The sequence below is a fragment of the Camellia sinensis genome, chromosome 12 (assembly GCF_055761805.1).
Source record: "Camellia sinensis isolate YWXY chromosome 12, ASM5576180v1, whole genome shotgun sequence".
Classification (NCBI taxonomy): Eukaryota; Viridiplantae; Streptophyta; class Magnoliopsida; order Ericales; family Theaceae; genus Camellia; species Camellia sinensis.
Window position 1 is genome coordinate 34166401 of NC_138972.1, and position 11248 is coordinate 34177648.

General features: G+C 28.3%; 1 long non-coding RNA gene across 1 annotated transcript; it reads left to right on the forward strand.

The window, feature by feature from the left end:
* Positions 1–701: 701 nt before the first annotated feature.
* On the forward strand, positions 702–3478 carry LOC145804112 (uncharacterized). The gene is made up of 3 exons (XR_014345723.1): positions 702–830; positions 2909–3001; positions 3251–3478. It is a non-coding gene; the product is annotated as an uncharacterized LOC145804112 (long non-coding RNA).
* Positions 3479–11248: the final 7770 nt, after the last annotated feature.

The following is an 11248-nucleotide window of genomic DNA, read 5'->3' on the forward strand; positions in this document are numbered from 1 at the left end:
GAAGCCTTAAACCCCCCAACTCCATGATATTGTCATAAACAGAGTGAAATGATGATATTTTATATTGACATTCGCAACTTCTCAGATAGAAAATGTCATTATTGTTTTGATTTCAACATCTTCTTGTTGTTTTATAATTGTGAGAAAACTTGTGAAATATTCGTATATCTTCATATTCTGTTTTATACTCTGAAAATTCAAAACAATACTAATCAATGAAGGCATGGTTTGTTAGTTAAAATTGGGTTAGTGGTAAACAAATATGTAACATAAAGTATTAATATTTTTTTTTTATTTTTAATGCCATGATCAGGTGAAGCATATCTATGATAATATGTATTCTATTTTTATGCAAGCATGCTTTATTTTGCTGCTAATGAACCGGACGGGTACTAGTGCTAGTGGAGTAGACCAAATAGAATTTGGTCTAGTTTCTGATGAAGATCAATGTTTTATTTATTTATTTATTCTTGTGTTTTGCAGGATTATATTATTATTATTATTATTTTTATTTTTTTTATAAATGTGCAGGATTATATTATGATGGTAACAATGGGGTTTGGTATTCTTATGATCACCAAACTCAGCAGTATGTCCCCTACTCTGATCAGAGTGACAATAAAACAGTTGAAAAACAAAATGTGAGATAAATTCTATACTTTTATTACTATTATATTCATGATACTTGTACATTTTCTTCATATTATCTAATTGTTTGTAAATAACCTCTTGCAATTCAATGGAAAAAAGACTTACACGGAAACCGAACTTGATGAAGTGCGAGTTGAATGGATTAATTTCGTACTAAAGAATATGAGTTGAAATCCAATGTAAGTATGATATAACTTCCGTTATTTAAATTGCTAATCAACAATTTCCTTAGTTGGTAAGGAATATATAATCACTTCAAGATTTCATTTTAGATTTGTTGATTCTATGTATATTTGGTTTTATGACTTTAAAATATCTGCTCATACATTGAAGATTTTCATTTTGGATTTATTGATTCTATATATATGTCATATTTATATATGGTAATCCAAACATTTTATACTAATAATAATCAAAGTTGTTATTCATTTTCTATTGATGCAGTAGATGACGAGTCAGTGTGATGAGAAAATGTTCGATTTTGTCTTTTGTAAGACAAGAACAATCTCTACAAAAAATATTAAGTTTATTCATATGTTTCTAGTGGTTTCTGAATTAATTTGTGTTTTTTATTTTTCAAGTCAGAAATTTCTTGGAGAAATGCAAAATATGGTCAAAGAATTCAACAATTTCATTTTTTCAAGTTTTTTTATTTTTTAATATATGTAAGCACAGTTAAAAACTTTTTATTAATTCCTTTGTATATACTTTTAAACATTTAACTTTCATTTATGAAATATATGATGTTATTCCATTCAATATATGGTTGTGATTCAAAATATAGTATATAGTGCGCATTACATTCTTCAAATACATATAACGTGTGATCTTATCTGATTATTAATCACATGCTTTATTAGATATTAATCACACTTAAAATATGTAAAAGATGTGATCTAAATATTTTTAATCACACTTAAAATATGTGATCTAAATGTTATTAATCTCACTTAAAATGTGTGATCTAAATATTATTAATCACACTTAAAAGATGCGATCTAAATATTTTTAATCACACTTAAAAGGTGTGATCTAAATGTTATTAATCACACTTAAAATGTGTGATCTAAATATTTTTAATCACACTTAAAAGCTATGATCTAAATATTTTTAATCACACTTAAAATATGTGATCTAAATATTTTTAATCATACTTAAAAGGTGTGATCTAAATGTTATTAATCACTTAAAATATGTGATTAAAAATGACCCCTTTTAATCACACTCCCAAAGATCACACTTTAACAAAACTAAAAGGTGTGATTAAATAACATACATCACACAAAAAAAGTGTGATTTTTATATGTTTTTGTAGTAGTGTCATTTTACTTTTGTGTATATTTTGTGATGAGGCCTCTCAGAAAGCATTGAGGTAGAAGATCAACAGAGAGCTATTAATTTGGATGAATTGTATCAACTTCATATTCTTTTGCTTGTAACTTAGATAAAATTTTATTAGAATAGGGAGAGATTTCAAAAAAACTAGAAAGAACACAATCAATTTGCTGTGAAATTCCATGTGTTCTTTTTTCCTTATCCTCTAAGCATGTAAGTGAAACATAATAAAAACCAAATAAGTGGCAAAATGAGAAAGGGAAACTATTAAACATGGATTGGAAGGCTCACATAATAGGAGATTAATTTATGATTCCTTAAAATGCATCTTTCACATCATAGAATAAAGAACTAAGATTTCAGTTTCTATGATTGTATTTTCTATTTGTTCTTGAGTTTAGTCTGAAGTTTCATGATAATGGTAAGCAACTAGCTGAGTAACTAATACAGGGTATTAAGACAGAACTTTAGATTTGATATAGTTGTGGAAGAAAGAAAGGGATATGAGTTTGGTATCAGTAATTGTTCCATATGTTGTGAAATGTAAATGGATTTTTTCACAATCTATCTTGCCCATGCTTATATGCCCCCTAATTGTGAACGGTGTAAATTACTCGTTTTTCTTTTTTCACCCAGAAAAATCATCTTATAATGAAATCTCAACAAGTCCTCTAATCTATATTTCAAAGAATTGAATGAAACTAGTGAATAATTTGAAACATCTTTTAAGTTGAAATGATATATAGGAAAATGATAGATATGAACAATGCAATTCTTTATTATCAAGCATTAAATTTGTTTTACTAGTGATACATTTCATTGTTATATTGGTTCATTCTTCCTTATAAGAACAATCAAAACCTAACATATTTGTCTGACTAATGATACATTTCATTATTATATTGGTCATTCTTTCTTATAGGAGCAATCAAAGGGTAACATCGCGAACAGAGAAAGGATGTATACAAAACACAGGTGTGGTTCTAGGTCAATCCCTGTTAGAGTAGAAAAACTGGTACGTATCCTTGCACTTTAAGAATTAAATGGACCAATATAAGTTATATGAACTTACGGCACATTAATGGGATGCACCATTTGTGAATTAGCCTTAAAATTAATTTTTTGTTCTCATAATCTCAAAAAAAAGTCTGTTAGAGGGGTAAATTGTATAATTGATCTAATTGTAAATTGATGAGTTACTAATGTTTTTAATCTTTTCTATAATTAATTAATTACTAAAGCTTTTAATTTATTTTTTTTGCAGATTGGATTGGGGTGGCATTTTTGACGTGCAACAATGATCTAATTTGCTTGAATGTTCATTTTTGTTTGATAAGGATACACATACTTTGTGGAGTTGCACTAGTTATTGTTGAATTTTTGGTAAAATTGAACAAGTTATAACTTTTGGATATTTTGTGGATATTTCACTATTTTATTGTATTAGGATGAAATTATTTGTGATGATGAATGGATATTTTCATTTTGTTAATTCGTAAATGTGTTGATAACAGGTTAGGTTAAGTTGTGATGAAATTGTTATATTCAACAGGTTTCAACATGAATAGGGTTATATTTGTTGAACTAAAATTTAGATTTTGATAAAATAGGTATATAATATGGAAAAAAATATTATGAAATTATTAACAAAATTTTCCATCCCTAAAGAAGGTTCTTTTGTCTCTTATTTCGCTTAGGTGGATGATTAATTTTGTCATGAATTTTTTATTTCGTCACTAAATGCATTTGTCGTGACAAAAAATATTGTCACATTTTGTCACTATTATTCTCAATGTGTGACGAATTTGTTTTGACATTATTTTATCATTTTTAATGATGAATTTGTTTTTGTCTCTATTGGTAGCTTCTTTGACAAAAATTTCGTCTTCGTTTATATTAAACGTGACAAAATTATTTTGTCTCCATTTCTTATATTTATGACAAAATAATTGTGTCTCTAATTTCTCCTTTAATGACAAAATATTTTGTCGCTAATTATTTACAAGTATGTTCCCAACAGAGTGTATTTGAGACAAAAAAATTCGTCACAAATTTATCATTTTTAATGATGAATTTGTTTTAGTCTCTATTGGTAGCTTCTTTGACAAATTTTTTTTGTCTTCGTTTATATTAAACGTGACAAAATTATTTCGTCTCTATTTCTTATATTTATGACAAAATATTTTTGTCTCTAATTTCTTCCTTTAATGACAAAATATTTTGTCGCTAATTACTTACAAGTATGTTTCCAACAGAGTGTATTAGAGACAAAAAAATTGGTCACAAATTTATCATTTTTAATGATGAATTTGTTTTTATCTCTATTGGTAGCTTCTTTGACAAAAAAATTTCGTCTTCGTTTATATTAAGCGTGACAAAATTATTTCGTCTCTATTTCTTATATTTATGACGAAATACTTTTGTCTCTAATTTCTTCCTTTAATGACAAAATATTTTGTCGCTAATTACTTACAAGTATGTTCCCAACAGAGCGTATTGGAGACAAAAAAATTCGTCACAAATTTATCATTTTCAATGATGAAATTGTTTTTTCATCTCTACGACCCTTTAGCGACGAGGCTTTTGCGACAAAACGGGTGACGAAAAATTTTCGTCGTAATTAGTTTGGGTGACGAAATATATATATTTTGGGACAAAATTGTTTCGTCTTTAAATCCCAAATTTGTTGTAGTGATTGTAGGTGTCACGTTACGTTTATGTAGGTGTCACGTTACGTTACGTTTATGTAGATATGATCTATGTTAACATTCAATTTCCTATATAGGAAATTGAATGTTGCCATAGATCATAGGTGTCACGTTACGTTTATGTAAGTGTCACGTTACGTTACGTTTATATAGATATAATATATGGTAACATTCAATTTCCTATATATGGTTTTACTATTGTTTATTATATTACAACTAATATTGAGGGTAAATGTGTCAACAAACTTTCCACAGGACTTATGGGAACATAAGTTTTTTAGTAGGACCATATGTAGCATAAGTCTCTCTAATAGGACTATAAATAATTTTCCCTTTTTATTATTATTTTTTTAATTATAATTTAAAATTGGGAGACTTATTTAGAAGTCATTTTTCAGACACTTACGGTAGACTAAGTCCTGTGTAATTTTTTATAGAGTCTCAAGTCCTATTTTAGATAGGAATGTATTCCACAAGATCCTACATAAACGTAACGTGATGTGATACTTATATAACCGTAATGTAACGTGACACCTATATAAACGTAACGTAACATGACACCTACATAAACGTAACGTAACGTAACGTATCACATTACGTTTCGCAAACTTAATGAGTTTTTATTTTTTTAAATCGAATGTGAAAATGTTGCTGGTTTATGTTGGTGTCACGTTACGTTTCATATAAATATGATCTATGGCAACATTCAATTTCCTATATAGGCAATTGAATGTTGCCATAGATCATAGGTGTCACGCTACGTTACGTTACGTTTATGTAGATATGATCTATGGTAACATTCAATTTTTGAAAGAGCAATTCTTGCAGTCATTTTCCAGAGACAATTCCAGCATGAAATCTAGTTCCAGCAGCCATGGCGGTCATGAAGAAGACGAACATTTTGATCCATTATTGGATGAAAATGAATTTACAGTATTGACAGGTGAATCACAAAACCATACTGACACTGATCCCAACTTTGGAGATTTTTGGGATTCTTTCACGGGCCTGATTGCAGAAAAGATGAGTCAGGACAAATAGGATAAAAGAAAAAGAAAAGCACCATAATGCTTTGTCGCTCACTCTGCTCCAGTAACTTTCCAGTACCACAAGACGACAAGACTACTTTCGGCTAAAAGTAGATTCCTCTGTCTGCCATCATAACAGCTGGCCATCCAACTGTCCTTTGCCGACACCCAAAGGATAGGAAGCCTCACGAGGAGATAAGGACAATCGACTCCAAACCATTCAGGACACGCCACCTGTCCGCCTCATCCTTATCCATTTCTTTTTATTTTTTATTTAAGGGATGCCTCACCCTTGTTGAAGGCACGAGTTGTTTTAAATTTTTAAATTTTAAGTGTGTACTCTCTCTCTCTCTCTCCGGGTGTATCTCTTCTCCCTCTTGAAGTATAATAAAAAAGTTTGCAGTACTGATTGTAAGTATCTTTCTTTTGTATTTATCCAATGTATGTCTGTATATTTTATTTCTAATTATCTTGCAATATTGAATGAAATATTAGAATCTCATATTTTAAGAAAAAAATAGTATTAATAATTTTCTGTCAATTTGGCCTAATGACCCTTGGGGTCTCCAGCAATTAGAAATAGTTAATCAATCGATTAATCAACTCCAGACTCAAATACAAGAACAAATTTGCCTCTTGGCTGCGGCCGTTAGGCCTTCTCTCCCTCCAGAACAGTAAATCATGGACCATATATGGCATAATTAAAATAAAATAAAATAAAACTATAATTAAGTATTATCCCTGGGTTTGTGCTTTATGATGGGTAGAACAGTGTTATGTTTAGTGGGACGTCACCCAAGTCGCGTAGAGTCAGACCATTTAGCAGTGATTGCGATTGGGTTATTCTCGTAAGTCGTTGACAGACGTGCTAACTTTTACCTGTGTCAAGCACCATTACTGGTATCAGAGCCATGTTTAGTATTAATTATAGTTAGTTTTATTCTATTTTAATTATACATATATGGTCACCATACATCCAGATGAGTACTGTTCCTACAGAAGAAGTTAATACAGTAGCCAACACAGTGGCCAATACAATAGCTTCTACATCAAAAGCCAGAGAACTTGTAGCTTATCAAGATGTCAAGGAGGCACTTGATAAGTGGACAATACCGAAAGTCAAACCCGATACCATCTATAAGATAGGTATGTTAGATTTTTCCAGTCGCAAAATTATCAAGACTTTTGAGCATGCAGCTTCAGTCCAGAATAATGATGAACTTATGTATTTATTACATATCCAGGATCTATATCCCTTCTTACAGAAATATAAGTATGTCCATATCGGATTTGTACAGGTTGCCTTTAAACCATTGACCCTTCTAGGTCAAGATACTAGTATCCAGTGTACACCTATATAAACGTAACGTAACACCTATACGTAACGTGACACCTACATAAACGTAACGTGTCACGTTATGTTTCGCAAACTTAATGAGTTTTTATTTTTTTAAATTGAATGTGAAAATGTTGTTGGTTTATGTTAGTGTCACATTACGTTTCATATAAATATGATCTATGGCAACATTCAATTTCCTATATAGGAAATTGAATGTTGCCATGGTCATAGGTGTCACATTACGTTTATATAGGTGTCACGTTACGTTACGTTTATATACATATGATCTATGGCAGCATTTAATTTCCTATAGAAAATTGAATGCTGCCATAGATCATAGGTGTCACGTTACGTTTATGTAGGTGTCACGTTATGTACAGGTGTCACGTTACATTTATGTAAGTATCACGTTACGTTACATTTATATAGATATAATATATGGTAACATTCAATTTCCAATATATGGTTTTACTATTATTTATTATATTAATAACTAATATTGAGGGTAAATGTGTCAACAAACTTTCTATAGGACTTATGAGAACATAAATTTTTTAGTAGGACCATATGTAGCATAAGTCTCCTTAATAGGACTTATAAATAATTTTCCCATTAAGAATATAAAATTATATTATTTTTTATAATTATAAAATACAAAAATGATTTAGACCTCTAAAAATAGACCTCTAATAGAGCACTAATTTATCCTTTTCTTCTCAATTTTTTGTCTTAAACTTCACTTTTTTTTTTTTAATGGATGGACAGCTCATTAGAGCTGCATTGTAGTAGCTCTAATTGGAACTCTACAGCATGACTGTATAAAATACATATGTACACGCATTTCAAGAGGCGGGAAGGATGGTCTCAAGTTGCTTTCGTGGGTTTGGGGTACCTCATCTGTGGTGGGTTCCGGTACACCATCTGTACAATGATACAACCATACACACTATTGTGTGTGCAGACGACAGGATAAAACTTGGGTTTTTGGTACACACTATTGTGTGTGCAGACGACAGGATAAAACTTGGGTTTGGTCGGATTGTTTGACGATGATCGGTAGATATATGGATTTATCTTCCTTTGTTCTAGATCAATCTTTTTCGTGATTTTCTTCATTATTAAAAATAAATAAATAAATTATATTCACCTTTTTTGAAATTTAAAAAAATATAAGAATTATATTTATTTTAGCTCTTTAGAGTCGGAGCACTTTATCCTCTATCGTTGAAATATAGTGAGAAAGTTTTTATGTGATTTTGAACAAAAACACCACCGGTACTTCTTTCATCCAAATTAACAGAAGGTATGTTACATACACTATTTTTTAGAGTGGGTTTTATTTTCTGAAAATTTTAAATGAAATTAATATAACAAAAATGACAATTTTACCCCATTTTCTCTAAAACTAAAACTAAATTAATATGTTAATTAAAGTAAAATAAAATAAAATAAAGAATTGATCCAAAATATAAAATATAATTAACAATTGATTTAAAATATAATTAAATAAAATAAAAACTAAAAAATAATTAAGAAATGATCTAAAATGTAATTAAATTAAAATTAGATCAACTATTAGAAATTATCATGAATAATTAAGAATTTAGGATTAATTATGATCTAAAATATAATTAAATTAAAATTATATTAAAAAGTTAAAAATAACAATAAATAGTTAAATATTTAGGGTTAATTGTAATCTAAAATTAAAATAGAATAAAAATTTAAAAATTACAATAAATAATTAAGAATTTATAATTGGTTGTGATTTAATTGAATTAATATTAGACATTACAAATTATGTGTATGAGAGATCTGAGAAAAAGAAAATAACAAAAAATAGTGTTTTAGGATATTATAATTATTTTACATCTATAGTTAACGGTTGCATATGGCTATTTTTAAAAGACAGGGAAAAGTGTTATCAAGCCATACCATAGTGAGGTAAAATAGATTTTGTCTGAAATATAATTACCATCGCACTTTTGATATAATTACACTAGTCACCCCTAAGATTTTTATTCACATAATCATTTTTCATCAGTAATTAATTAGTCGTAAGAATAAAAAAATAATATTGTCATATTTTTTCGACTAAAATATATATTTATAGTTGTCTATTTCAGTATTTTCTCACCATTTGTATTAGTTTCAATCGTTTTAGCCTTACTAAAAGGAAGATCAATATAATTATATAAAAAAAGGTAGAATTAATTATATTTTTCTTAAATCTAAAAAAAAATGAGTGCAATTTACCCTAAAAAAATATTGATAGGAGATAATTTACCAAGAAATCAAAATCCATTAGATTTGATAAATCCTTTGTTTAAGATCAATTATTGAATGGTCGTTTTTTTTATTTTTTTATTTTTTTTTCAAGAAAGAGGCCCAAAACTCAAGGTTATAAAAAAATATCCAATGTCCTATTTTGTCCTCCTTTGGTATAAGTTAAACGGAATTTTTTTTATTAAAATAGTCACAAAAAGATAAAATAAGTTTTTTAGTCTAATAAGACAAAATATCACATTCAAACTATAATCATTTTATTTTTTCTCCCAAAATTTAAAAATATCAAAAAATCTATCATAAACGAGACTTTTTAACCCTAGGTTAAAATAGTCAAAAAATTAAAAAATTAAAAAGCCAATCCATATCCCAAACGAATCTTTGTTGACACAGTTAAAAGTCAATTTTTTTGATTTTTTGTTGTTGATTAAATCACTTCTTTATTTTTTTAATATTTTTTTTTTTCAAAAAGATTTTAAATTTTTTAAAAAATTTCGAAAAATTAATTTTTAAGATATTTTCTAAAATAGGCCGATATTCTTTAATAATAAATTACTTTCCTAACAAGTTAACATTTTATTGTGATAAAAACAAGTCAATGATTGATTATTTGTGATATTAGTTAAATTCTATACAAATATTAGAAATGGTTGTAGCGATGGCAATGATGAGGGATAGAAGAAAGATGTTGCGCCAATGACGGGTTATAGCGACAGAATGGGGAGGCAATGGCAAGGAAGGTAAAGGGTAGCGACAAAGAAGGGAAAGGACAAAACAACTGGAATGGAGCAGATCTTATCTTTGAAAAAAAATGGCGAGTCTAATGAGTAAAACTAATAAAATTTAATTTCATGTATAACAAAAAATTAAGAGAACTATATGTATCATCATGAGATATTGAATTACATGAGTATTAACAATTTTTTGATCCTTTAATGTTGCATTAAAGAAAGATAGGAAGGGGTAATAATTGAGTGATATTGAATTACATGAATATTAACAATTTTATGATCATTTAATGTTGTATTGCCTTTCTAAAAAAAAAAATGTTGTATTAAAGGAACATAGGAAGGGATAATCACTGCTAACAACAATGCTCTCGTGATGTGATGACATGAATCGTATTGTTTAAAATTTTAAAAATATTTATTAAAAATAAAAAATATAAAAAATAAAAATTTTAATTTTTAAAAAATTGAAACTAAGCATGTTGTCCCCGTTATACTGTCCACAAGAACTTGTTCCTTTGTAGTTAATTTTTTTTTTTTTTTTTGTCATTTATTGTGTTGAGTATAAAAGTCAACTCACACTAAAAACAACTAAGAAAAAAAAATATTAAAAATAATTTTACATGCAACGCACGTGATCAAACACTAGTCCTTAAAATGTCGAAATAAAATCAATTATTCTATGCCCAATGGGATGACTAGCTGGTGTGATTTAAAAACTGTGATTGGTAAAATTGGCGAATATAATGAGACTGTCACTTTATATTAGTAATTGAGATAACAATATAGGCACAATATTTTATTATTTATTTGTGATATTAATATTTTATTATTTGTTTGTTGTAACATTTGTGCTCTATAAGTTGTTTGGAATGTATTTAATTTTACTATTATTGTCATTGAAATCTTTTGGTTGGTATATCCTCCTATTGGTTAAGTGAGATTTGATCTAAACTTTGATTTGGATATTTGTTTCTTGTGGGGTCTTTATTCTTTTGATTCTTTCTCTCTTGCTTTCGAATCTTGGTGTATGAATAGAACCATTGTGTAGCTTGTTCTTGGGGCTTCATTTTAGACTCTTAATTGTCCAAAAAGGAGTTCGAACGAGAGAGTTCTACTTATTTAAAGATTTAGCATTAGGCTGACTCACCCAGTTCACTTGAGTGTAAGTTT